We start from the raw sequence: 27,851 nt of genomic DNA, 5'->3' as shown, positions 1-27,851 counted from the left end.
GCATGAATTCCATGTGTGATCTTGCATCTGAAAGTCTAATCAGTTTTGGTTAGCATCATTATATTGCCATTCAGGTCATATCTTGAAAAGAAGTAGATTGTTAATGTGTGCATATTGCAAAACTTGAAATATAATTTATTTTAGTACATTTAGTACATTACGCTTTTATCTTTTTTAAAAATTTGGATCTGCTACAAAATGTGAAATCTTGTGAAGATGGCTTTCAAATTTGTATCTAGATTTCTCTGGAACACTTGAAGATATTAGAGGTGAATCATTCAGGTATTGAATATTTGCTGTTTTGAGTGTCTTGTTATGCTGAGAATGCAGAGGAGAAAAGTAATAAATAGTATTGATTGGTGGGTGGAATTGATGCACACTGTATGTGACACTAAAGATAAGTTACCTTTATACCTAGCTAGAACAATTTGTTTGAATTTTATTACAGTATAATTTTCTCTGCAAAAATAAAATATTTAGCGTCTTGAGCATTGTTAGCTCTTTGTTATTCATTGTAATTTAGGAAATACATAAATAGAGGTATAGTGCTAATAAGCATTTTTCAAAATGGATTACTGAATTTCTGTTTGAGGCAGGTGCCCTTAATGAGGCATAGAGATGAGAGATGAGCTCCTCCCCACATGAAACAATGTATCCCTACTCTACACTGTCAGCCCAGTACAGGGTATTGCATTGCCATGTTGAACTGTGCTTTACACACCAAGTGTCCATGACAACTTCATTCTTTTTTATTTATTTTTTTTGCTTCTATGGGTCTTCTTGCTAGGGACCTAAAATAAATGCTATGTTGATCAAGGTCACATACTTCCCTTCTTTCCCTTTCATCTAGCAACTGCAGGCTGATGACAAGTGAGTGGCATCATTTTATTTTTGAATTATGTATTATATTAGGTTTCATCTTGCATTTTTTTTTTTGGAACCTTGACTTGTAGTGGAAAGCAGGGCGCTTAGTAGGAGGCTGATGAGATACCAGTAAGGGGTGTGGTATATCCGATTGGTGTTTTGCTTTTCTAAATGATTTTTAGGCTGTATTCCATTGTAAGCCATTTTTAGCACTTTCTTATTTGCAAAGGCAGTATAATTTTTTAAAAAAATATATTTTGGAGGAAGAGGTGGATGGATGCCCAGGGTTGCAATCCAAAAGCCCTTAGAAATAAGTAGTGCACATGCAGTTGATGTTAAACTGTTTCGGATGTAACAATCAGCCAAGGGCTCCATATCAGTGACTCCAGGTGAAGCTCCTTAGGTATTTTTGAAGGTGACAAATTGTCAAACAGAATATAGGCAGGTGTAGCTCTCTTGCATGCATGAGAAACAGAGGCCTCTGCTGGATTTCTCTATTGTAGCAACGCTTAAAGGTATAGAATCCTACTGTCCTTTTGGACTTGATCATGCTAGTTAGGGAGTAGTAACTGACAGCTCAGTTCAGTTTCCAGAGACTTTCCAGCTGGCCCTACTGTTCACCCATTTTCTCCCTTACAAGTCACGATGCAACAAGCAAAGGCATTACCACCACTTCTACCTTCTTTCCTTATGCACTTCTGTCTTGTTTCCAATGTAGGTCTGTGCCTTGGCTTATGTGGGGAAGTGAGCAGCCAACAGGCAAAAGGGGAGAACTTTATTAAAGCGTGCTGCTCTTCACACTGAGGGAGTTAAAGAACGTACTGTCTGTGTCTTGGCTGGTGTAGTAATTAGTCTGTGAATGGAGCCAGTATTGCTAGCCCTTCAGTGTGTTCAATTCAATGTGTTGTGCATGATTAAAAGTTGTTGGTCAGGACACTAACAAGAATACAGAAAAACCACCTTCCATTGCTACTCCTTTTTCCTTATGGTTGATGGTAGCCTAGTTCAGATGAAGGATTCCCCTGTTTTATTGGTATAGAACGGGGGGGACTAACCTGTGCTCCCTTCCTGTGATTGGTCATGCTGGCTGGGACTGATGGAAAATTTGTTCAGTAGCATCTGGTAGACCATAGGTTAGCTATCCCTGACCTAGAAATGCACACTTCCTCCTATTCTCATGAGCAAATATAAAAAAAGAATGGAAAATGTTTATTGCATATTTACAAAAGGATTGTAAAGAAGTTAACAGCATAGTAGGTTTTTAAAAAACACTTGTAATATTTAGGATAATGTTTAAAATTGAACCAGGGCAGTCTTAATATTGTAAGCTAATTTGCTTGAAATAAATATGGGGATGATTTTTCTATACCTTGGAGGAGACAAATCCTATTTTGCCAGCAGGCTGCCCTACACTCGCCTGGTTGGCTGGTGCTGTCTTTGGGAAACACACAAATCCTTAAAAAAAAAAAAAATCTCTGTGCCCACCCCCAATAATTTTTTTTTTCTCTGTGAGGGAGAATTCTTACATTTCAGCATCTGTGCAACCAAAAACAAAGTCACGAGGATATTTTTATTTATAACTTGCTACAAATATATCTTATAATTGAACAGGCTATTAGAGATTTATGTCTACAGTTGAACTAACTTTACTATTATTTTCTTTTTAAAGTAAATAAAGCCTAATAGATGTATTTCATCTGTGTTTTTTTCAGCTGCTATAAAACATTTGAATGATGTCAGAATATAAACTTGGATTGTCCTAGTCTTGTAGACGTAATTTAACTTAATGAAAATTTGAAAGGTCAACATTTAGTGCTTAATTAAATGAGGATCTGATATTAAAAATCCCTCTAGATTTAAAGAAGTGTTAATGTTTATTACAAATTGGTACTTAAGTGAATTTTTTTCAGAACATGTAGCATTTTCATTCAGGAAATTGAAGCAGAAATGTGTCGTGTTTTTGTTTGTTTAGCAGACATGATTTAATGTTTTATAGTGTGTGGTTTCTTGCTTAGAATCATCAATCTCTTTTCAATCGTGTGCATAAGGCCATGTGTTCTCCTAAAGCACTTACTTTGACTAATTCCCTTGACTTGATTTTGATTACAGTGGTACCTCGGGTTACAGGAGCTTCGGGTTGCAGGTGCTTTGGGTTACAAACTCCGCTAACCAGGAAGTGGTTGCTCCAGGTTAAGAACTTTGCCCCAGGATAAGAACAGAAATTGTGCACCAGTGGTGCAGCGTCAGAAGGAGACCCCATTAGCGAAAGCGCGCCTCAGGTTAAGAAATGGTTCAGGTTAAGAACGGACCTCTGGAACGAATTAAGTTCTTAACCCAAGGTACCACTGTACTTAAGAACATAAGAAGAGCCTGCTAAGCTAGGCGAACAGCCCATCTAGTCCAGCACCCTGTTCTCACAGTGGCCAACCAGCTGCCTGTGGTAAACTCACAAGCAGGATCAAAGCACAAAAGCACTCTTCCATCCCGTGGTTTCTAGCAACTGGTATTCAGAAGTATTGCTGCCTCCAGCTGTGAAAGCAGAGCAAGCCATCATAGCTAGTAGCCACTGATAATCATTACTTGTGAGTAATGATTTTAAGATGGTGAACTTTACATTTTAAGTGAGGTGCTTCTGTCTTTATACAATTGAAACATATCACTTAAGGAAAAATACCTTATATATTTTCTAAAGGGGTAAGAGTTGCTGTGGGCCAGGGCAAAGTGGACCCGGTGGTGGGAGTGCAATAATAACATCAACAAAGAACACAGGACAACGGTGTTGGGAATAAAAGGGCCACAACTTTACTGATTCCAGGTGTCAGATGGTTTGGTGTAGGCATTGGGTGTGACTGGCTTTTATACTCCCGGGTGCAGGGAAGAAGTTCTCACTCAGGTCTGCTCCCCAGCCATGCCCCCCCCAGCTCATCTGTGATTGGCTGGTGAGCCATGCAAGCAAGTCCCTGGCTGCTGGCTCAGTGAGAGGAACCAGAAGTGCCCTCTCCCACCATGCCAAAGGTGAGGAAGGGAGGCCAACTCCACTGTGGCTGTTCTGGGGCCACAACTGTTGCTCCTCGTGAGTCTCAGCGGAAATGGGAATTATGTGTGGCTTAGTAAGCATTGCCCATGCAGCAGTCAATACCTGCTTCTGCAATAATTTCCATCTATATATAGTACTATCTATCTATTTATATATCTGTCCATTCATTCTCTGATACATGTGTGTGTATGCTTGGAGCTGCTTATAGCCAGGGGCAGCACTAGTGGTCTGCCTTAGAATTACTTCTACTATTGGCTTATTCATTTGTAAAAGAAGAGGGGGGGTAGAATCATTTGAGTAGGCCTACATCAGTGTTCCCCAACCTTGGGTCTCCAGCTGTTTTTGGACTGCAATTCCCATCATTCCTGACCACTGGTCTTGTTAGCAAGGGATGATGGGAGTTGTAGTCCAAAAACAGCTGGAGACCCAAGGTTGGGGAACACTGGCCTACATGACCTGTGACCAAATAAGTCAAATACAGGCCACTAGCCAAGAAATATCAACAACCTCAGATATGCAGATGACACAACCTTGATGGCAGAAAGTGAGGAGGAATTAAAAAACCTTTTAATGAGGCTGAAAGAGGAGAGAGCAAAATATGGTCTGTAGCTCAGCATCAAAAAAACGAAGATCATGGCCACTGGGCCCATCACCTCCTGGCAAATAGAAGGGGAAGAAATGGAGGCAGTGAGAGATTTTACTTTCTTGGGCTCCATGATCACTGCAGATGGTGACAGCAGTCACGAAATTAAAAAATGCCTGCTCCTTGGGAGAAAGGCAATGGCAAACCTAGACAGCATCTTAAAAAGCAGATACATCACCTTAGCAACAAAGGTCCGTATAGTTAAAGCCATGGTTTTCCCAGTAGTGAAGTATGGAAGTGAGAGCTGGACCATAAAGAAGGCTGATCGCCGAAGAATTGATGCTTTTGAATTATGGTGCTGGAGGAGACTCTTGAGAGTCCCATGGACTGCAAGAAGATCAAACGTATCCATTCTTAAGGAAATCAGAACTGACTGCTCACTGGAAGGACAGATCATGAAGCTGAGGCTCCAATACTTTGGCCACCTCATGAGAAGAGAAGACTCCCTGGAAAAGACCCTGATGTTGGGAAAGATTGAGGGCACAAGAAGAAGGGGACGACAGAGGACAAGATGGTTGGACAGCGTTCTCGAAGCTACAAACATGAGTCTGACCAAACTGTGGGAGGCAGTGGAAGACAGGAGTGCCTGGCGTGCTCTGGTCCGTGGGGTCACGAAGAGTCGGACACAACTAAACGACTAAACAACAACAAGCCAAGTATGGCAGCTCAACAGGGGTTAATAAACCTGCTTCTTCCACCTGCTCGCACTATAAAAATGAGGGTGTTGCCAAGCAGGCCATTATGCAGAGATAGCAAACTGTGTGTGGTCACAGGTTGTGCAGACCTGGTTTTCAGCATTGCAGTTAATCATGACTTATCATTTCAGCTAGGTCCTGTGTTAAGGATTGTTTTTTAGTTTTCCATGTATTTGCCTGATTTAGGACATTGTGTATTTTATAATAGATTCCTTTCTAATTTATTGATGATTGTTGTTGTTTTATCACTACTAATAACCTTGATCATCACTTATCTAATATTTGTGCTATTGGAATTCAGCAAGGTTCCATTTCGGTGTATTAAATCCTTTATTTATGGGGAACATGAAATTTACCATCCTCTGAAATTTAATTACTTGCATAATCACATTTTCTTTCAGTGTTTTGTATGCATCATGACTCAAATATGAGATTGTGGTATAAGATGCTGTTACATCTGAATGCTGTGGTCTTTCAGTGCAGAATAATAATTAGCTCAGTTCACAATACCACAAAATACTGATTGGAACTGGAGACACAGTTTTAAAGCAGCAACAACTTTGTAGATATTGTGGAGTCTCCAACTCTAGTTTTCTTAATTCCTTTATCAAGTCTCTTTATTTTTGTTTTGGTACTTGACATCCTGATCCTAATAAAATGCTTGGCTGTGATGCATCCATGTCAGAATTACTGGCACCCTAAGAGCAGTAGATATTTCCTGCTATTCTGTGCATTAGTTCCAGGCCGCAATGAAATGTGATAAGCCAGTGGGTTTCAAACTGCCACGGAACCTTTCCACACAGAGGAGTTGTCTTTCAAAGAAGCACAAAGAAGCACTAAATATTCTAATAAGAATAAATACTATGTTTCACGACTAATACTTGGGGCATTATTTTTTCTTATCCAGAGGTGATCCCTATAAGTCGTAGCAGATCCCAGGCCTATTATGTGGAGTAGGAGGTTCTATGCGCATATCTCTTATTCTGATCAAGCCTGACCCCTCAGAACACTGAGCTGCTCTGATCCTAACAGTCTTTTAACTGCCATTGGTTATGCATAGAGGCAGAGGAGGCAAGGCTTAAGAGAAGGTCTGTAAGGACCAGAAAAGCAACAGGCAAGGGGCATCAGAAGCAGCAGGGGGGGTACATGATCAAGATCTAATAAGGAGGTGCTTGAGTGGGGAAGACAATATGGAAGCATTTGGCAGAGGTTTGAACTACACATGTCCAGAAACTGTAGAGGTGAGGAGAGCTGAAGTTGATCTCATAATTTGAAAACCTTTCTCACATTTTTTAAAGGTTATGAGAAAGGACTTTAGTACACTCAAAGATGTTTCAGAATCTTGTACTCAAAGCTCATGACAGCTTTATAAACTTCCACTTCTTTTATCACGTACAAAGAAAAGCCTATATCATAAGGCAATAAGAAATTTAGATTGGGCTGACTGCATGCGACTTGAGATGCCCCCCTGCTTGAATAGATTAATGTATTGTATTGATTTAGATCTGCATGCTTTATTACTTGGTGCACGGTGGCCTGGTTGCAGAACATGGTAAGCTGAACTATGGCTTATCAGAGCCGCATAAATATAGTCACCCCCAGAGAGGAACTTGGACCTGTATTGCTCCTTCAGCACAGCATTGTGTTGTCAGAACCTGGGTTCATGTTTAAGCTCTCTTTTCCTTAAGCATGAACAGTAGCCAAGGTTTGCCTTTAATACTAGTTGGTTTTTGGACAGCATTCTGAAGTTCTGTGCCATCTTTGCAAATAGTTTCTCTTGAAATGTTAAATCAGCTTGCTTAAACTTGTCAGATTTTCATAAGCTTGCTTGGTTAAACAAAGCAGTTAATTATTTTTTTCAAAATGTAGGTTCATTTCCATTTGTAACAATTTTATTTTGTATTTTGTATATATATATAATTAAGCCTCTCCCTCCTGCCCACCTACCCTTTTCTCTCTATTAACTAAGTGCTGATGCAGCAGAGGTGAAATTCAGGTCTTGTGTAGAGCCTTTGGGAATGAATCTTGAAAATACTAAAATCTGTTCAAGCAGAAGAAACAAAAGAAGTGGAAGTAATGGCATAACTTGACTGGACTGGAAGACTTTCACTGTGTTTGAAGAATTGCCCTTGGTCACTTATTGATCTGTCTGTCTAAAGTATCCCAAAATAGATCTTTTGCTTTGGTCCACCGCTCATTTGAGCTTGTGTAGGTTCACCATAATCAATTAAGATCAGCTGATTTAAAGACAAGTACTTTGTTTTAAGTGGAATATGATCAGTTTTCTCTTTCTTTCTTTTTAATGGCAATGTGCCCTCTGCAGTCTTTACATGTGATATATGCAATATTACATAATGTGCTCTTTAGTATCTTATGGATATAAATGTTTCATTCCCCAAGGACAGCTAGTCACCACTGTAATTCTTTTAGTTAAGTCCAAGTTAGCTTCGGAAAGCCTTCTGGCATATTACTAACATTTTGAAAAATATAGACCAATAATTTTCACACTTTGTGGGTGGCTAAGGATTTGAGATGAATATTCATAATGGCTGTGCTCTATGGCTGTACTCAGCACAATCTAGTGAAAGACAGTAATGAGAAACAATTTCCTTTTCATTAAGAAGTCATAAGGCAGAAATAGAAGGAACTGTAGCATCAGGTTTGGCAATTTTCTGCTGGGGGAAAAAAATCTTGTTTTGAACCCTAGAAACTTTATGTCACATGCTTCACGAGCTCTATGGAAGAGCAGCAGGGAAGACAGAGCACTTCTTAAAATAGCAGCCACAAAATAATGATGGAGTTTTATGTTTGAGAGGAGGGACTGGCAGGCTAGTTTCTTGCCCCCGACTTAAACCCTCTCTGTTGTTCCTTGCTACCTGTCCCCACTAAAGACTTGAATGTTCTGCTGACAATGTGAAATTGTAAGATTCATTTTATAGTTGGAGTTCTTATCTCATGAATCTTGAAAAGGCTCCAGTTGCTTGCTTTGACAAAATGTCTGCCTCAGCGTCTTGACCGTGAGAAAGCCACTGACCCTGCTTGTTTTAGAACAATAATTTCAAAAGTTCTTGAATGCTTATATTCTCAGGACCTGAATATGAATTCCACAGTACAGTCTTGTTCAGAAGGGTACAGGTGTAGTTTTTCACTGCTATAGTCATTAATTCTTAAGTTAGGTTGTGTACCAGCACTTACAGTTGTACCATGGAGTAAAGTCACAAAAGAATCAAAAAGCTTGTTTAAAATAAGATTGGATACCATTATCCTGTCCTGATGGTATCTTGAGATAAAATACAAGAGATAGTATTCCCAGGATAGCAAATTGCAATTAAACCAGTCTCAAGTTGACCAGGGCAATGTTGCAGAATTAATTTCCACACAAGGAAGAAAGGTTTTCCACAATTCTCAAAAATATTTGGAGTTTTCTCTTAATTTCAGGAATGCATGTTTGTATTTCTGTTTTGTACTGCATTACTTGTGAAACAGATGAAGAAAAGTCCTATGTGTTATATTCTTTAAAAATATTTTACGCATTTAAAAATAACCTTTTTTAAAAAACAGCAACAATAACCAACAACATGTTTGTGCAATTTTCAACATTCAAATTAGACCAGTGCATGAGATTGAAGAATAACCAGCATCTCTCAGAACTGGGAAGTTTTGTCTTTTTAAAGCAGCCTTCTACTTTGTGGCTATAAACAAAAGAAGGCTTTTGAAATTGTTTATAAACCTGATTATAGATATTATAAGGAGAAATGCTGAGCTTAGAACAATGATCAAAATATGGTACTACTGTTTAGTAATTCTACATAAATGCCCCAAGTGGCAACAATCTTATATAAGAAGCAACAGAGAGGATTGCAATCTCCATAAAATAACTTTATTTTGGTGCTTCAAATGCGAGTAAAGAAGAAGGTTTTTGGCTCTTTTCATTATGGGAAAAGGGAAGAACTGAGAGCACCATACTTCCATTTGGATAGGGAATAGAATTAGCATCTTGTACAAAGTCTTTGCATCTACCTGCTCATTTTAGCACAGTATGGGATCTAATGCAGAATCTAGAAGTTGAAAAAGAATTCTGAGAGGTTGTGTCATCATTTAAGTGTGAAAACATGGTTCTAGCCCTAATGACTGATGAAATGTGTTGCGACTGCCTGCTAAAAACTTTGGGATTCTTTACATATGACTTTTCTATGCCAACAGTAGTTTTGAGCATTTCCACCTTTTTGGTATGGTAGTTACATTCTTTTCTTCTGCAGCATGAACATAGTGTTTGCACAAGGCACTTTATGGACTTTTATTAGAGAGCCAGTTTGGTGCAGTAGTTGGAGCATTGGACTAGGACCTGGAAGACAAAATCTCCAAAAACAGCCTTTCCTTATCTAAGGGAGAGAGTTGCCTCCACAGTCCTTGCATTCTGCAGCCTTGGGATTTTCTTTAGACCAGGCCTATCACGATCCACAGGATTGTCGCCACGGGCTCTCTGTAGCCCTATGTCTCTTCCTCTGATTGCCTGCCCAGCTCAACAACTTTAATTTCCTAAAAAAAGCTCAACACCTTTGGTCAACCCCAGGCACTGGCAGGGGTTGCAACGCCGCTGCTTGGAGGCGTGGCGCTCTGGATATAACAAGGACCCCTAAGGTCTACATATGTAGAACAAAGGACATTATCAGATGGGCACACCTTTTGTTTTTTGTTTGCTGGGCACCTTTTGCAGGTGGATTTACAGTGGTACCTCAGGTTAGAAATGCTTTGGGTTACAAACGCTTCAGGTTACAAACTCTGCTAACCCGGAAGTAGTACCTCGGGTTGAGAACTTTGCCCCAGGATGAGAACAGAAACCACGTGCCGGCTGCACGGCGGCAGCAGGAGGCCCCATTAGTGAAAGCGCACCTCAGGTTACGAACAGTTTTGGGTTAAGAATGGACCTCCAGAACGAATTAAGTTTGGGGCCTCACCCTAGCATGGACTTAAACACTGTGTCATATGTGTTCCTACTCTTGTTGCCTCCTTCCCTAATAATCTAGAAATTTATGTGTTCTTTTGTTTTACTCAATATATGTGATTCCAGTTGTTTGGGCTTGGCCAGTCTACGAAATTGATGGGAGCTGCACTTACTTCTTAAGAGTTTATTTCACCTTTGTCTACCTAGTGGAGCTCAGATACCCAGTGACCTTCTGTAGGCAGTGTGGCTAAAAATTCCATAAAGTTAATTATCTTTAGCATCTTGCAATAATGGCATTTGTTTTAAGGAAGAAGGACCTTCCTGTGGTGGAATCCCGGGCAGTGTATATGGAAGTCCTGGAGTGCCCAGAGGACAAGCCCCCCCCCCCACTGATGCGGCCCAAAGGAAAGCAGAGCAATATGTTTGGCACCATCTTGGCTGGTGGGAGGATGTAAAGAAAAACAGTCAAAACAAGAGAGAATCTTTTAGCACCTTATTTGATAGTCTTTAAGGTGTCACAAAGCTCTTTGTTGTTTCTGCTACAAGAATAACACAGCTATTCCCTTGCAAATTAGAAAAGGTTGATAAGAAAACGATGGCTCATAGAGATTTATTGTGATGTTACATGGCAAATAATGTGAGCTGCAAAATGGTGACTATGATTACCAAGTTGTATGAAAGAAAATTTGTTATATGAAAATAGAAAGAAATTAATCAGGTCCCTTTAAATATATACCAAGATAGCAAAATCTTATAATAAAATTGCAGAAATTGGCAACATTGTAGGCTGGATTTCCATCTGTTCAACATTTCCTTTCTAAAAGTTTCCAACATTAGATTTTTTTCACCCTTATCGAACAAGCTGTCCCTTTTTTATACATTTTGAAGTGCTAAAAACAGGAAATGTCAGAAATTTAAACTGCCAGCTTAATTTTATTTCTGTGGTAGGAGAATAAAGTTGTGCAATTTAAAATCATATACATATTTATCGTTTATTTTAATAGATCAGGCTGTTTTCTTACTCTGAATGACATCAATTGTTGAGTAAAAATGCTAGGGATTGAACTGCCTAACTTCTACAACAAGATACAAAATTGTAAAATTCTTTTATTTGTGTTTTATGGAAAACTTGTGTCTGCTGTGAATAGATGAATATTTTAGTTTTCTCAATGTGTTAGTGGAGGAGATACAGCAGGAATGATCAATGTAACAACCTGTGGAATAGATGAATGTGATCCTGCCTTTGTCATTAAGTGATTTTCCTGTTAGAATTCTGAGGGCTTCATCTTATAACTGTTTCAAAGTAAGTATTTGTTATCAATAGTTGCAGCAATGCATTTAGATGATCAGAAGGCAAAGCAGAAGAAATGTGCCAGCTAATGCATTGTTAGATTTGAAAGCTGTCCCATGCTCATATGTACTCAGGATTAGGACCAGGTCAACACAGTGGTCTAAAAATAAGTTTATGGGAAGCTTAGCCTTTTCTGGAGCTAGGATACTGGTCTTGAGGGGCGTGGGGGCACGGATGGCACTGTGGTCTAAATCACCGAGCCTCTTGAGCTTGCTGATCATAAGGTCAGCAGTTTGAATTCGCTTGGTGGGGTGAGCTCCCGTCGCTTTGTCCCAGCTCCTGCCAACCTAGCAGTTTGAAAGCATACTAGTGCAAGTAGATAAATAGGTACCTCTGCAGCGGGAAAGTAAACGGTGTTTCTGTGTGTTCTGGCTTGCATCATGGAAGCGGTTTAGTCATGCTGGCCACATGACCTGGAAAACTGTCTGCAGACAAACGCTGGCTCCCTTGGCCTGAAAGGGGAGATGAACACATAACCTTCCAGAGGTCTTTTACCTTTACCTTAAGGGGTGTAATTCTGACTTCTTTCTCTTTTCATTAGAATTAACATATTACCAAAATAAAGTCCATCTCCTCTTTTGTTAAGATTGTGCTGTTAACTTCCAATTACACTCAGCTTTATGCCAATTTAGTTTTATCAGCATGTCAAAATAGAACAAAAACGCATCTATTTATAGCATTACTTATGACCTCTCATTAGTGACTCATAATCTATAATCTTTCCTACAATTATGTCTTTATTCAAATAATTCCTTATTGCATTGTTTGGTTGTTCTTTTACCTATATTGGTTATGTTCGACTCCCAAGAAATCTTAACATTTAATTCTAACACTTACAAGAGGAAATTTTTAACACTCTTCAGCTACTGAAACTGTTGCATGAGAGCCAATTCTGCAAGAAAGAGGCACACAGTCAGCCTCACTCAAGTGGTTGCATCATTCAGAAGTTGCCCCAGCTGCGTAGGTTCCCTTCGTGGGGGGAAAGCATCTTCTACATCTGCTTTACATCTGCTGCTTACATCTGAAGGACACTACACTGATCAACGGAAGCATGTATGCCTCACTTTCACTCACTCTGTTTTCATTCAAGACCTTGAAAATAAAGAATAGACCTTATCAGTTTCCCAATCTGAATTGTCTACAGCAGTTCCAGAAATACCACCCTTTTCATGAGCCACAGCGTTGAGTGTATATTGTCAAGGGAAGGTCATCTGATTCACCTCCCAGTAAAGGTTGAAAATGAGTCAGTCAAACAAAACCAGCCCCCTCTCTGTTCTGCTTTCCTTCTTCCTTAGAGAGCCTTCAAAAAGCCTTCTGCCTTTCTGAGGAGAGCCTTGAATTTTTTTAACAGTGATTTCTACCATTTATTACAAATAAAAAAACCTGACTCTATACTGCATAGTTCTTGGAATACACTTCAGCACAAATGTACTGAACTCAACTTAAGAAATACTGCATTCTGGATTTCCTACTAAGAAATGTATCTCTTTGAAGGATGCATTTATTTGAAAATGGTATGCTGTGTGGCGTATTCCTATTAATCTCACTTACTTATACTGCAGTCCCATACATATAGTAAGTCTGAGTTCAGTTGGACTTATTTCCAGGTAAGCGTGTATAAGATTACAGCCTCAGTTTCTCATATGACTTTTTGATAAATTGGATGCACCATTGAGACATTATTTCACCATCTGTCTTTCGAAAGGAAGTCGGTGAGGGTAAAGACCAAAGTACAGTCAGACTCCCCTTTATAAGCAGAATAAAAAAAACCTATCAGTAGTCATGCTGCCATTTATGATTTCCTGGAGCCATATGCCGACTTTACCAGAAATATCCACTCACTTCTCATATTCAACACACTATGCAGCTTCACACTACAGTGGTTCTACTCATACACCTGATGGGTGGCCACAACTGTAGAACCAGGAAGACCCATGCAAGATACACAGTCAACTTCTTACTATTAGCTGAAAGAATGTATCTGGGGACAACCCCTTTAGCTAGAGATTGCACATGGTCTGCACAACAGCAGAAAGGAAAAGGTTCCAAATGATAGAAATAATTTTAAAAATAAAAGAATCACAACACTTTTGAGTGTTCATCCTCAGAGGAACCGTGTTTATACAAAGGCAAACCTGCTGTTTGAGGTATGTGAACTACAAACTGCAGGTTACCTATGTGGCAAACTGTACAAGACCACCTTACAATGTATATTGAGGAAATTCCACTCCCCAGCAGGGAGCTATGGGATATAATGGTCCCAGGGAACATGCATTATAGCGCTGTTATCCTAGTAGGTACTAAAGTGTCACTTGAAGTTTGAGCTTGCCATAACAGGCTGGACTTGCAGTCCAAATTAGGCTGGTGTAGTGGTGTATCAGACATGCTGCATAAACTTGAACAGAACTGCTGGGGAGAAGGAAGGAGCATCACAAGCTAGGTGGACTAGAGCCAGAAAGCCATTCTCTCACTAATAGGGCTGGATGTACAACAGCCCCAAGAGACTCTTGCAATCCTAGGAGACCTTACTGTGTTAGGCATGCCTGCTCTTAGTGGCAGAAAAAGGAGGAGCAGGTCCAGGCTGCCTTCCCTGTGGGGATGCTTATGATAAGGAGGCAATGAACACTCACCTACAGCAGGAAGATTGTGAAATAGATAATGTAGATACAGTGGTGCCCCGCAAGACGAATGCCTCGCAAGACGGAAAACTCGCTAGACGAAAGAGTTTTCCGTTTTGGAGGTGCTTCGCAAAACGAATTTCCTATGGGCTTGCTTCGCAAGACGAAAATGTCTTGCGAGTTCCTGCGGGTTTTTCCCCCTCCCCCCTTTTTCTAAGCCGCTAAGCCGCTTATCAGCTGATCCAATCAGCAGATAAGCAGCTAATAGCACTAATCCGCTAATCCTTCAATGGGCTTGCTTCGCAAGACGAAAAAACCGCTAGACGAAGAGAATCACAGAACGGATTCTTTTCGTCTTGCGAGGCACCACTGTAAAAACAAAAGCAAAAAAAAAAAAAAAAAAAACGACATGCAAATAATTTGTCAGAGAGCAGTCACCCATCCCTTTCTCTGTTCACTTTCTTTGGCCTAATTTTTCACCCTTCCTCTGCTGCCAGCTACCTAGAGTCAAGACAGGCAACAACATGGCAAGTATGACAGGTCTCATTGCCAGAAAAAAGTTCATCCTTTGTTTCATTTCTATTCTGTTTGGTGATATGATTCCAAGATGATGCACCAAAATTAAAAACAACACAAATGTCAGATGCAAACACCAAAATGGAAACAATATTTGCTTTGCTCCTTTCCGTGCTGTTCGCTATAGGCAGTAGCTCTAACCTGTGGGTCAAGCAGAGGTCCTATTGAAATTGATAGGACAATACATTGTAAGTCACAGTGCAGTTTCTACTGATCTGGCAGGTTTTTGAGCTGTTGCTAAGAGTTGAACAAAACCTTTTATTCTTTTCATTCCTCATCCAGTCCTTCTATTATTGATGATTTGGCTATTTTGAATGTTTCACCTGCACTCTAAATAGTTCTGTTTAAAATAGCATGACCCCAAACTCCAGAGATTTCAGTATGACTTGCATGCAGGTAAATACCATATTTGCACCCTATTTTTGAACTTAGCAAACTTAGTTCATTTGAACTTCAGAACAACAGCACTGGAAGCATATATTCCTGACAAGTTTCTCTTTTTTGCTCATGTCAAAAAGTGGCTGTTCTGCTTAAACAGCAGAGACAAAGGGATGGCTGCTACCGTGTAGATTTACCCCCCATTGTATTTAAGAAATCAGAATGCCAGCACAAAGTCCTGTCACCTTCAAAAGGGAATGGAAGGAAAATGAACCCTAAAATGGTATGTTCAGATGTGCATATCCATGTAACGTTGCGTCTTGAGTGTTGTTGGGATGGCACATGCAGAATGTCAAGAATTGTACTCCACCTTATATGGGCTTTTGCCAGGATTTTCTGCACCATAAGAGCAAGTTTTTATGCAGGGTTATATATTATGGGTGGATGATTGGATTTTGAAAGTGTTATCTCCTGGTGCTATATAAACACTGCTGTCCTTACATAAAACCACATTGAACTTGTGGGATAGTGTTCTGCATTTCTGTTGCATCACTAGGCTCTGTTGAGGCTCTATTCACCCTCCTGTTTACAAACTCTACACCTTTCTATCCCTGCTTCCCTTCCAAATCTGCTCCAGAGTAATAGTGGGTGGTGCAGGGGACTGCAGGGTGAGGGATGAGTCTGATCATCCAACTGTGGGACAGACGTGGTTGGATTTTAGTTAAGGTGTGGAGGGTCAGTCAACCTCTTAGACCAGGCTGGAAGATGCTTGGAAGTGATGTGAATTTTCCTGGGTAACTATAGGATATGTATAGATTTGTGCTGAACATACATTTTATGTGGAAGGGAGTGATCTAGAAATCCATACATTTATGACCCTGTTAGAAATTAATAAAAATGAGTAGCAAGAAAAATACATTTAAAATTTAATCATAATTCTGTGAAGAAAATTAAAAGTCATAAAACTTACATTATATCTGGTTTTAGATTTTTTTCTCCTTGTGTGCCAACAGCGTTAACTAGAGCTGAATAGAAGTGATTTGGCCTTGTGTACATGAAGAAGGAAATTTTTATTGTTTATTGAATGTAATAGATATTGTGCAGAAGAAATTGTTCTTTGTACAATTAAAAGCACAGATCTGACAAACTGTTCAGCATGCATGAAGTTGTGCTGAACAGTTTGTGATTGCCTGCTGTTGCCAAAGTAAGTGTGATTGAGCAAAAACTAAAGAAAAGCTTTCTGTAAGGTCCATCCATTGACACTTGGTTCACTTTTCCACCCACATTCTTTTCTCATTCTTAGCAGACCCCATATTATTTATCTGTGCTGTTTCTTCACTATTTTATTTTTCCAGCCTCCTCTTCATCACTATAACTCTTTTGCTTTTCATCGTTCATTTCTGAATGTGACAAGAGATGGGAAAAGTGGAAAGATGCAGAGACCTCAGAGTATAGAACAATCAAACAATCAACATTGAAAATTGAAGCATCAATGTGATGGAAAATTAACTGTTCTAAAAATAACATGATAGCATTCACCTGTAACAGTATAATGTGCACATTTCGTTTAGCAGAGTCTTATAAATCACATTACAAGCTTCATTGTGCTAAAGAAAAAGATAGTTTCTATCTTAAGTACTTTATAACTTAAGCCAAGGGTGGGGAACCATTGGGCTTCCAGATGTTGTTGAGACAATGCTGGTTGACTGCAGTCAAGTACTGCTGAACACTGGTGGAATTTATATGTTGTTGACACAGGATAACTGTGCTAGTAAATGTTCAGTTCATCCAAATGCCCACCCCCTGTTTCTCCCAGTCATTTCCACCAAGATATTCAGCAGTGAGACATGAAGCTTCATGTTTTCCTAAAGGAGGCTCTGCTTCCTTCAAAGCTTGTTTGAACTGAATCAACTTGCTATCTAAAGCAGGACCTAAACCAGAACTTGCTTGCAGTTCACACCCCTAGTCATAATTATTCCAAACTTAGGTACACTTTGCAGTGCTGACATAGTCCAATCCACTTGAATGAAAAGTCTGCTTATGCTCCTTGAAGAAACTGACATCAAGAGCACTGGACTAGGTGTGTTATTGGCCCGATCCTGCAGGATCACCTTGGCTGTGAGTCCTGGAAGACCTGCTCCCTGCTTTGCAGGCCTTTTCCCACCTCACATGAGAGAGCAGGGCCCTGACGGACTCCAGCTACAAAGAGCTGTTAGTGCGGGGGGACTTTTCCCATCCTTTGGACCCCCTGCTGCACCTGGAACTGGGTGTGGAACAGGCTTCTTCAAACTTGACCCTCCAGATGTATTTGGCCTACAACTCCCATGATCCCTAGCTAGCAGGACCAGTGGTCAGGGATGATGGGAATTGTAGTCTCAAAACATCTGGAGGGCCGAGTTTGAGGAAGCCTGGTGCGGAAAGTGCAGCTGAATGGGACACAGCTGTGGGCAGCGTGAAGGAGTACCATCCACCTTGGGCCTGCCCATAAAAAGCAAGTCTAGCATGAGAGACTAGGGTGATGTCCTCTTCTCATTGTGATACTTTTGTGGGTGAGCTAAGAGTTTGTTTGGACCTTGGGTGAAGAGAACCCGGAAGCTGATTGGGAGAGCGTGTCGGAAAATGAATTGATGTTTCTATTAATGTAACTTTTTATATGTAACTGTGTATTTTGTAATATTTTGTTTAAGTTTACTGTTGTGTACACCATTTAGATAAATTTTTAAATATATTAAGTTGTTTAGAAATTAAATAATGAATCACCTTATATTTTAAGTTCCCACAACTCAAGAAAGTCGGGAGTGCAAAACAGTGTTCATTGTGAAATGTTTCATCTTTTTGCTTAGTTTAATGTTTGTTTCCATATTTGTTCTTCATGCTTTTAATAATGCAGGAACCATTTACTAGATTTTGGTACTGCTTGTTCCTAAACTTGTGCACTTAAAATCTTTGCAGGTACAACTTCATTTTTCTTTTGCTGCAGGGATTGTAAAGTTGTATGCAGTGATGCACAGCAAATGTAAATTTTTCCAGTACGACTTAAGAAAAGTGTTTAGAAATTCAGGCCGTACCAAGAATTTATCTGTAGCAGTTTTGAAGCCTATTTCTTCAATTTAAGGAAAAGTTATGCTTATTTATAGAAAAATAATGAACTCAAGAGTTATCCTCTTTTGAAATAGTAAGCTTACCAAATAAGGGGGTAAAATAGAAATTTTAAAGAAGACCATTATAAATTGTTTTACTACTTTATAGAGTATGGGTCAGCATCTGCTAATTTATGTCTAAATTTATGTCTAAATTTTTTCACAAATAGCTTGTGCAGACTTTCATCTTGCATCTTGTTTTGATTAGTGTCCCATGTTTGCTTTCATAACGTGGAAGTAACTAGGTACTTTTTTTTAATAAAGGGGTACTTATTTCTGTGCCAGGAACCATTTCTTGGTTCCTTCCAAATATTTTGCATTAATATTCCCACCAACCCTGGCCATTTGGCCATGCTGGCTGGAGCTGATGGGAACTGTGGTCCAGTACTTCAGGAGGGCCCCAGATAGGGTAGACTGCCTTTGTAATGCCTCCTACATTTGTCCTGCATGTCAAAGGCTACATTGTATCCACAACTGCTGCGTTTCTGATTGGAGCTGTCTTTCTAATTGATTATAAATTTGTTCTTATTCTTTTTATTGATTACACTTTAACAATGGTATGTGTGTAAACATCCCTCTACGCATATAGGTATGTAGAATTCATTGAGAGCTTTTTAAAAAATGCCCTTAGTCCTAAAAGGAGTATATATGGATGTGAATATAAGAAGAGCCCTGTTGGGATTAGACTAGGGGTGGAGAACCTTTGGGCCAGTCTTGGCCTGCAAGGGGTCCATGAGGACATTTTCCCCAAACCATGTCTGCCTGCTCCTCAGTCAACATCACTGGTGTCGTTAGCTAATAGACAGGAGTACAGGGTTTCATCCTGCATTGTGTCCTGTTGTCAGCAGGGAACAGGATTGTGTAGCCAAGGCAGCAGCATTTAATCCCTGCTCACCAACTGATCTAATCTCCATTCATTTAGCTTTGCTATGCTTGCTGCAGTACAAAGAAGAAATTGTAGACAGCACAGTGCTATGCAATTATATATGACTGACCTGACAAGGAGACATGTTAGTTTTCAAAACCATTTAATGATATAGAAATCTTGATTTTGTGTATGGCTCATCACAAGGCCAGATTGTTGTTCCATATTGGTTCTGAAGTGAAATATTAACACTAGTGGGAAATACATACACATGTAACCTGAGTTTCTTCAGGGTAGGAATCATCCTATTGGGGAAAATACTTGTGTGAATCCATCACTAGGCAAACAGTAAAATTGTTTAACTAACGTGATCAAACAAATGAATATGGCACAAGCTTACAATTGGTGAACAGCTGACTCTGGCTTTGATAAACAGACTTTGTAGCTAGCAAACAGTGATCCAAGGATTAATCAACTGAAAGTGTTAGTAAGAGAAATCTTGTTCTGTTTAAGGAGCAGGCTATTTTTCCTGTATTTCCCCCCACTGATGACAGATTATCATGTCATTCTTACAACAACCTTAAAATATTTTAATACAAATGCATTTTGTAGTACCGTTTCATATTAATTGTCAGCAGATGTGTTTACTGATTTTAATGCAAACATAAGTTCACTGTAAATTTTTAATGACAAGTTTTTTTCTTATGACATGCAGTTCACTTCAAATTTGAAAAACAGCAAAAACGTTGACAGATGGTAAACTTAGAACTAAACAAAAGAAGGGGGGGAAGAGAACTGATTTATCCATTTCTTTGCTATGTATTGATCTTTAACTAAAAAAACCCCTGTTATAGTTTCTAGGTAGGAGGAGAGTGGAATGAATGGTATTATCGAATTATATTTATAGGCTGACAGGTTTCAGTGTTCTCTTTCAGACAAGATTTTGCACAGATATAGATGAAAAATAACTTAAGCTTAGTGAACTGTTTAAGACCATCTGGTGTAAGGAGAATGGATGTGCTTTATCAGGGCTGATACATCTGGGCAGAGACTACAGAACTATGGTTCTTCATTTGCATAATTGCTGTAGGCTTAGGATCCTTGGATGTATGGATTCTTGGATTCACTTTCCAATTGGAGACCAAATGGTCTGCAGTTCTGGAACCATGTGCAAGTTAAGCACCTATGCTCTGATTAATCTTATTGTTAAAAGAGTAAAGCATTGCCAGTTCAAAACAGAAGTGACATGAACTTAAGAATGCAATTTTGCGCTCAGGTGTTCATGACATCTTTTAAGGAGTACAGTTTACTGTCCATTAAGTTCCCATTTATGTATAAGTTGCTGGACCATAGTAACAAGACATTATGGGTGGTATTCAGTTAAGTTTTACTCAAGTAGACCCACTGAACTTAATTGCCTTCATGACATCATCATCCTCATGACTTTCAGTAAGTTTACTCTACTTCTCCCCTGCATGCGAAGACAGGCTCTAGTGGATTGAGTAGAGAAGACTAATAGGGGGTCCAACAGTCAAGAAGGCTGTTTTTGTGTGTGTTGTAGGGGCAGGGCAGATGAGACTCATCAATCTAAGAAGGTAGCCCATCTAGGAAACCTGTAACCAAGCTGGTGCCAAATGTATTGCTCTGCTTTCCTCTGGACCACATCAGCGAGGCTGAGCCTGGGAGGACCGCCATATACACTGCTCAGGCTGGCTTTTGCCCTGGGGAGGTCACTTTGGTGCTGCTAACGTAGTGATTTGACTTCACACCCAGAGCTCTCGAGACAGACAAATGCAAATTACTTCTGTCATTTCTCTATAAAACTATTAATATTGATCATTTTAAGGGTCTTAACACTCACCACATCCAATAATAAGGCTTAACTTGTCTTACACTTTGTACTGTGGGTGAGAAAGAGCGATTTATCTATTGTATACATTTCATTTCAGTGGACTACCAGATAGCTAAAGAAAAAGGATTGATTGGATCCAGACCTCACATCCAGTGAACAGAAATGCTCCTTCCATGCCCAGAAGGTGTTTGATAAGGCATTGGGATCCAATGTGGAGGGGAGGTCACTTGCCAATTCCCCCCTTTCCTTACAGCAGCCTATGCACTCTGAAAATCAGCTTTGGAGGGTATTCTAACTGTCAGGAGCAAATTTTCAAAGAGCACAGTTGGAGGGGAGAATCAACAAAAGTTTACTCCTCCCTTCTACCAGTAGGAGTATCCTCCGGACAAAATTCTTCTCAGGGAACACTCCTGCTGGATTCAACCCACCATGTCCTTTTCTAAAAGAAAAACTAAATTTTATCTTTTTTAAAAAATCCCCATTGTAATAGATTTATGAGGAAAGAAACCACACCTTTTTAGAAGGAAAGGGACTTATTTTGCAATTGTTGGCAAAATGTATACATAGCAAAGGACCAGTTTCCTGCCAGTGTCAATTCAGAGGCTGTTGTGGTTGCCTTATTTATCCACATCTTTGAGAAAAGTTCTTCCCCACTTTGAATTTTTCAGTGTTACTTCTCTCTAGATCACCAGAGCTCCAGAAAGTAGATGGTACCATCTAGAAGAAGCTCTGAAATTTTTCCACCTTGGATACCAAGAGTGCTAGGTGATGTGCAGAAGATCTAATTCTAGGATGCTTGTGGCCAGTTTTGAGGGTTTAATTTCTCTTGTTCTAGTTTCTTCAAGCCACTGTTCTTTCTTAAATCTGACCCCACTCCCCACCCCTGTTTCAGTGTCATGAATTCTCCTTTTTCATAGAACCATTTCATTTCTTAAACTCTTCCTTCCACCCCCAGATTTCCTTCCATTTTTGAAACATTTTAGCTGCACCAACATGAAGCATTATAGATGTTAAGAAAATTGATTAGAAATTTTGAATATAATAATGGAGAAATTTATGTTCAATTGCCTGTGGTGGCAAATCACTTGCTGCTGGGGGTAATAGTCAGTATACTAATGTCTTGCAGCAGAAATGGATTGGAGCGTCCTGAACCATGAAGTGTTTCAGAAACAATAAGGAATTTAGGTTAAACAAAGCAGGAAAAGTCTGTTTATATTTGATTTATAATTAGATGGTAATATATAAGCAGTCATATTTAGTGTAGTATTAGACTGAAAATGGAAAGCAAAAACCTTTGAACGCCATTCCTGATTCTGCCACTTGCTGAGCTAATTGTCTTGAGCTAGTGATCAGTTAATGCTGAGCTAATGATCAGTTAACTATTCTTTGAATTAGCTTTCTCCAAGGAGCCAGCAAGCTATTTTACCTTTTGATTATATAGTCAAAGGACCCGTTAAAAGTGAAGTACTTTTGAAATGCTTTCAGTTTAGACACTGTTTCACACTCATATTAAAATGAATCTTGATGCCAGTTTAAATTGGGTCATTACGTGCCATGCCTCGATGATAACATTGCTTAAAACTTTGTCTATACTTTGATTTAGTCACAGGTTAGTACGTCATTGAATTTGACGTGAAACAGGTGCCCCACACTGCTTACTCCAAGGATGGGAAACCTGTGACCCTTCAAGATGCTGCTGCTCTACAGTTCCATCATCCCTGACCATTGACCATGTGGGCTGGTAGCAGTTGGAGTCTGGCAGCATCTGAGGGGTCATAGGTTTCCCATTCCTGGTCTTATACCAGAAGCATCTGAGAATTGGTATAGGTAGCATTAGAAGTTGAATATTTATTCTTCATATTGTACTGCTTAAAAACATACAGATTTGTAAGTATTATTATTGCACTTAATTAGCATATTTTTTGTTTTTCCTGGTGTCTCTTCCCTACACCCATTTATTAATTGCACCTGACATGAACGTTGGTTGGTGTATCAGATCTGTTAGGTGGTAATATAAACAAGCCCTTAGCGATGTGCATTACATGATATTTATTGGTCCTCAAGTGATAGCATTTAGCAATTGAGTATCCTAAATTTAAGGGTAAGGCCGTTTTATATTTAGTTGCCTACTGTTATGTTTTTAAAGCCTTCTTTCAACTTAATGTGTTCTTATTTTAAAATATAGAAGTTTACAATGCATAGGATTTTAGAAAAAAGTTTTTTGTAACCTTTTCAAGTTGCTTTTGTAAATGTATTTGTTGTTTTGTTATTTTACAAACTGAATGTGATAGTTGGGTTATCAGTCCTTTTAACACTGCATATTTAATGCAATCTACCATCAAGCTGTTGTTTTACACCTTTGGCAAACAGCAACTTTTTATCTTTTTCTTTGCATTTAGGTTAGGTTTCTAGCCCTGTCCGAAGTTTGCAATGGTGAACAGGTGCAGGACATTGTGTTTCATAGTATTCTGAAAATCATTTCCACAGTAATTTGCTGCTCATAATTGAGCAAACTGCGGGAAGCTTTGCTGTAGGGCTATATTTCAGTGGTCCATCACATGTTTTGCATGCAGAAGATCTTAAGTTCAATCCCTAGCATCTCCAGGTTGAGTGTGGAAATACAAAAGCCCGGAGAGCTCCTGCAAGCCAGTGTAGGGAGTACTGAGCTATATAGACCACAAGATCCAACTACAGTGTAAGGCAGCTTCCCATGTTCACTTTCACCATTGCATTAAGAACCCCAGATTTGTAAATGATTGTCTCACATTGCCATCAGCTATGTTTTTTCTGCTGCCACGGAACCCTGGGCGTCAGAGAATGTTAGTTGTACCGAGGAGAACTCTTAAAATAAACACCTGAAAGTACAGTAGGCAAGCAAAAACATTGTGTCCTTCAAACTAAGATCATTGTTAAAAATCTGGAACAGGAATGCAAACTAGAAACTTCTCTCTGTTATTATAGGAGTAACAGAGGTCGACAGAAGGGATTGCATAGTTACAGAGGAAGTGCTAGTAAGAATATAAAGAGGATTAACCCCTAAAAGTGACTCAAGCTCAGCATTTGGGTAGAATCTTCGGCACCTGATGGTACAAGAGCTCCCTCCCAATCTGGGCATTCCTCCTCAGGTTAGCTGTCAAGTTTGCATTGTGAGCTACTAAAAATCTCTCTAAGTCTTTGAGTATGTGAGAAATGTGAAGAAAAGAGATCAGAATAAATTGGATTCTTGCAAAGAAACAAATAGAAGAAGTAGAGACAGGCCGTATAATTAAAATATATAGTGGGTTTCCTTTAAAATTAAGAGAGAGTGTGTATTTTTATTGTTTTATATTTGTATTAAGTAGTTGTCAAATGTTTTACTGAACAGCTTTTGAAGAGATGAAGATCGTGGAGACTTGTCATCATATACACCTTCACCAAGAACCATTGTAGGCTAACAGCCCTAGTTTTTTAACTAATGAATTCTGGTATCAGTGTTCTAGATTTGAACCACGAAGTGATGTGCAATGCACCACATAAATCCGTTTTAGCAGTGCTCTTTCACTATCCACCTCTTTTGGTTTGATCATTTTATATTCTAATTTGAATTAAAATGCATATGCTCAGACCTCATTTGCAATGCTGCTGAACTCTTATCCTCAACTTGCATTTAAACTGTATGCCAAGCCTTCATTTTTTAACAGTGCGTTTACATCAGTTACTATAGTTTCACAGCTAACTATAATTGACACTTTTGGTCTCTTTTCTTGGTGTATTTTAAGCATGGGTTTGACTGTAATAAATTATGCCTTTAAAATTCGATGTTGCCATTGTGTTAAATTCTTTGCTTTAATAGCTTGCATTAAATATTGAAGTGCAGTAAATATTACTTTGTAAATAGTAACTGTGGTGTGGTTTTATAGATTTGGCTGCTATTTCTACATTTCCCAGCTCTCAGATAAACAGCAATCGAGAGCAATTTGAATCTTGGCAAACAATTATAGGCAAATCAAGTGAGAAGAGTTTAATAAGGTAATTTGGAAAATATAACACATAAAAGCAGTTATTTGTACAATCCAGGACAATATACCTTTAAAGGTTTAAAATTCAGCCTTGGTGTGAATGAAAACACAACTGAAATTCACTGATACGGTAGGCACAAAATCAGAGCAATCTTCTTCCTACTGGAAAAGCTAGATTTCTTAATTAAAAAAATTAAAACTTACCCAGCAGATGACTGAAGACAGTTTCTGGATTCTGTGTCTCCAAATACTGAGATACACTCTCCAGGTAGGAAGCTTTCTGTATTAGAAATGCATTCTGCACACTAGCTTTCACATTTCTTTTTCTCTACTGTGTCTGTCTCATTTGCTGGTGCTGCTTCATTTTGTTGCTGCTTGCTTCCAGTTTACTCCCAGTTATTCCAAATCCTTGGGATCGCTCCCTAAATAGTACTTTGAATTCTTCTCTTAAGAGGCTAAGAAAAAGAGTGGTGGACTTTGCATCTTCTCAAACAATAGAGGCAAACACATCAATTCTGGTTAATTCAGATGTTCATTATTTATCAAACGTTAATTGAAGGCTTCAGCACTCAGTAAATCCCATTTCCTTTTGTCATGTGAATTCCAATACTGAAAACTTCTCTCTGTTCCAGAAAATCCGGTATATGTCAGTGCTGTGCTTTGTGTTGAAGGGCAGGGTAACTGGACTCCCGGTTTTGCCTTAACTTTTCACCTGCATAGCCTGCTTTTGGTAGTGGCTGTTGAACAGTCTGCTCTTCTCTCCTTCTGTCAAACACAGATGTGAAATGCTGCTTGCGAACAGGGGAGAAACTCCCAAAGGGTGTAGTGTTGTGTCATATCTGAAGACAGTGAGCATGCATGGCATCAATGAGTTGCTTATATGAGCTATTCAAGTCAGGCACTGAACTGATAGGATGACGTTTCCATACATAATACACTAATTATTTCTTCTGATGGACAGCAATGTCTATTGGTAGGAAGAAAAATCAAATGACGCAATAGGGTTTGATAGGTCCGCCCTGTTTGAATGGCTTGCCACACCAGAAAACCACCTATTATTAGTGACATGGACAGTGATTTTAATGCAAGTATTGGAGTGCCATTTTTATTCAAGTCTGACTTTTCTTTGTAGCTAGCAGGTATTAAAGCGGATCTGAGAAGAGGAGCTACTGAAAATTTGCATTTAAAATAGATTTTTTAAAAATGAAGTAATTGGTTTATTTCAGAATATGTACCTTAAAAGGGTCCTTAACCATGTTTAACTGGAAGTAAATCCACTGATTTTTGTTATTGATGCTTGGGATTGTCAAGTAAATATGTCATTTCAGTGTGTGTGTCCCCCAATTGAAATAGATTTCTAGCCCATGAATACTTGTTTGGTTTAATTTTAAAATGAGACATTCCCATTTTACTACCATGTGAATAGTGCTCTTTTGAGGTTAGCATGTGTTGAGCCCTTCCTGCTTAATGCATGCATAAAATGCCCCTGTGTTTTTTATTCTCATATATAGATGTATATATGTATATGTGTATATATATATATAGTATAGATAAGTTACTTCAAAGTTAGGTTTGAACATCCCTATTAAAAGACTAGTCATATCATTTTCAAAAATGTATGAGACACTTTATTTTATTAATCTTTCCTCTCGCACACTATGAATAGGGAAAATCATTGCTTGGGAAGAGGTGAGAAAAACAACGAAAATATAAGGGATATCATATCTTTGCTGTTTATAATTAATTCATCATTTTGTTGCAGTGCTGTTTTTTAACCAGCTCATCTCCTTTGGTTGGTTAGTTCATAGTTAATGATCACTGTTGATTTAACCCTGTCCTGCATCTTTCCAGTTGATTGGTTTCAGGAGTCATAATCAAAGGCAGAAACTTGGAGCCAGAGTAGGCAATGTGTGTTTCGCTGTGTTCATGATACTGCGTTTAATTGTGTACCCTCATGAAAATAAACCCATGTGAAGACTGGGTTAGTTTGTCAAACAACCTATCTGAGCTCGCACAGTTCACACAGATATCTGCAGAGGTGTGTGTATGCACACACACGCTAATCTTGGGAAAATCATGGAGGAAACATGATTAGGACATCTTGATACTTAAGAAAACATTCAGAGCTAGGAAATGTATTTGGTTCTTATGTATTGGCAGTCTTAGAGTTTATTTGTTTCTGTGAGGTGACTCAAACCCATGTTCGGCCTAACCTGAACCTGCCCTTTTCTGATGGCTGAACTGTGCCTTTCATACAGCTGAGTGAAAGAATTGTCAGGAAAGCAAATATTTTATTTATTTATTTATTTAATTTCTATTTCATCTTTCCTTAAAGTAGCTCATGGTGGCGACATATACTGGTACTTTTTCTCCCCTCTGGTTTTCTCCCCACAACAACCCTGTGAGGTAAGTTAGGCTTAGATTAGTTGGAATGAGCCACACAACAGTTTCCACTACTAACTTCCTAAATTACCTTCTCTTTAAGCTGGCAGAAGACTGTGTCTTGCGCAAAGACCTTACACAGAAGGGTCTATTTAGGAGATTCAGTTGCTGGCATCACTTAGAGGCCAGTCTTCAAGGGGCAAGTGTTCTTGGCACCAGAAAAATTGATTTTGTGACTTAAAATGCATAGTAAAGTTTGGGCTTATGATTGGAAAAAAAATATTGGAATGAATTTCAAAAAAGGAAACAGGAAAGTTGTAGAAGTCATTTTATTTTTTTCCTTTTTCCGACACACCTTAAAAATATATCCTGAAAATGGTATTATAATTATGAGTTACCAGTACAGTGGTACCTCGTAAGACGAATGCCTCGCAAGACTAAAAACTTGCAAGACGAAAGAGTTTTCCGTTTTTTGAGTCGTTCTGCAAGACGAATTTCCCTATGGGC

At 39.1% G+C, this 27,851-nt stretch overlaps 2 protein-coding genes across 3 annotated transcripts in view; one reads left to right on the top strand and one right to left on the bottom strand.

The window, feature by feature from the left end:
- CHRM5 (cholinergic receptor muscarinic 5) overlaps positions 1 to 25,991 on the bottom strand; it is a 64,311-nt gene extending 38,320 nt beyond the window's left edge. The window contains exon 1 of one of the 2 annotated variants that reach the window (XM_081209016.1): positions 25,167 to 25,991. The gene's annotated coding sequence lies outside the window, so the exon portion shown is untranslated. The remainder of the gene's footprint in view (positions 1 to 25,166) is intronic. The other variant, XM_081209015.1, reaches the window with a different exon arrangement.
- AVEN (apoptosis and caspase activation inhibitor) overlaps positions 1 to 27,851 on the top strand; it is a 104,517-nt gene that overhangs the window by 25,787 nt on the left and 50,879 nt on the right. The gene's annotated exons all lie outside the window — the stretch shown is intronic.

The sequence above is a fragment of the Podarcis bocagei genome (genome assembly GCF_964188305.1).
Source record: "Podarcis bocagei genome assembly, chromosome: 1".
Classification (NCBI taxonomy): domain Eukaryota; kingdom Metazoa; phylum Chordata; class Lepidosauria; order Squamata; family Lacertidae; genus Podarcis; species Podarcis bocagei.
Note: the sequence above shows the minus strand (reverse complement) of the source record. Positions and strands in the feature narration are given on the sequence as shown.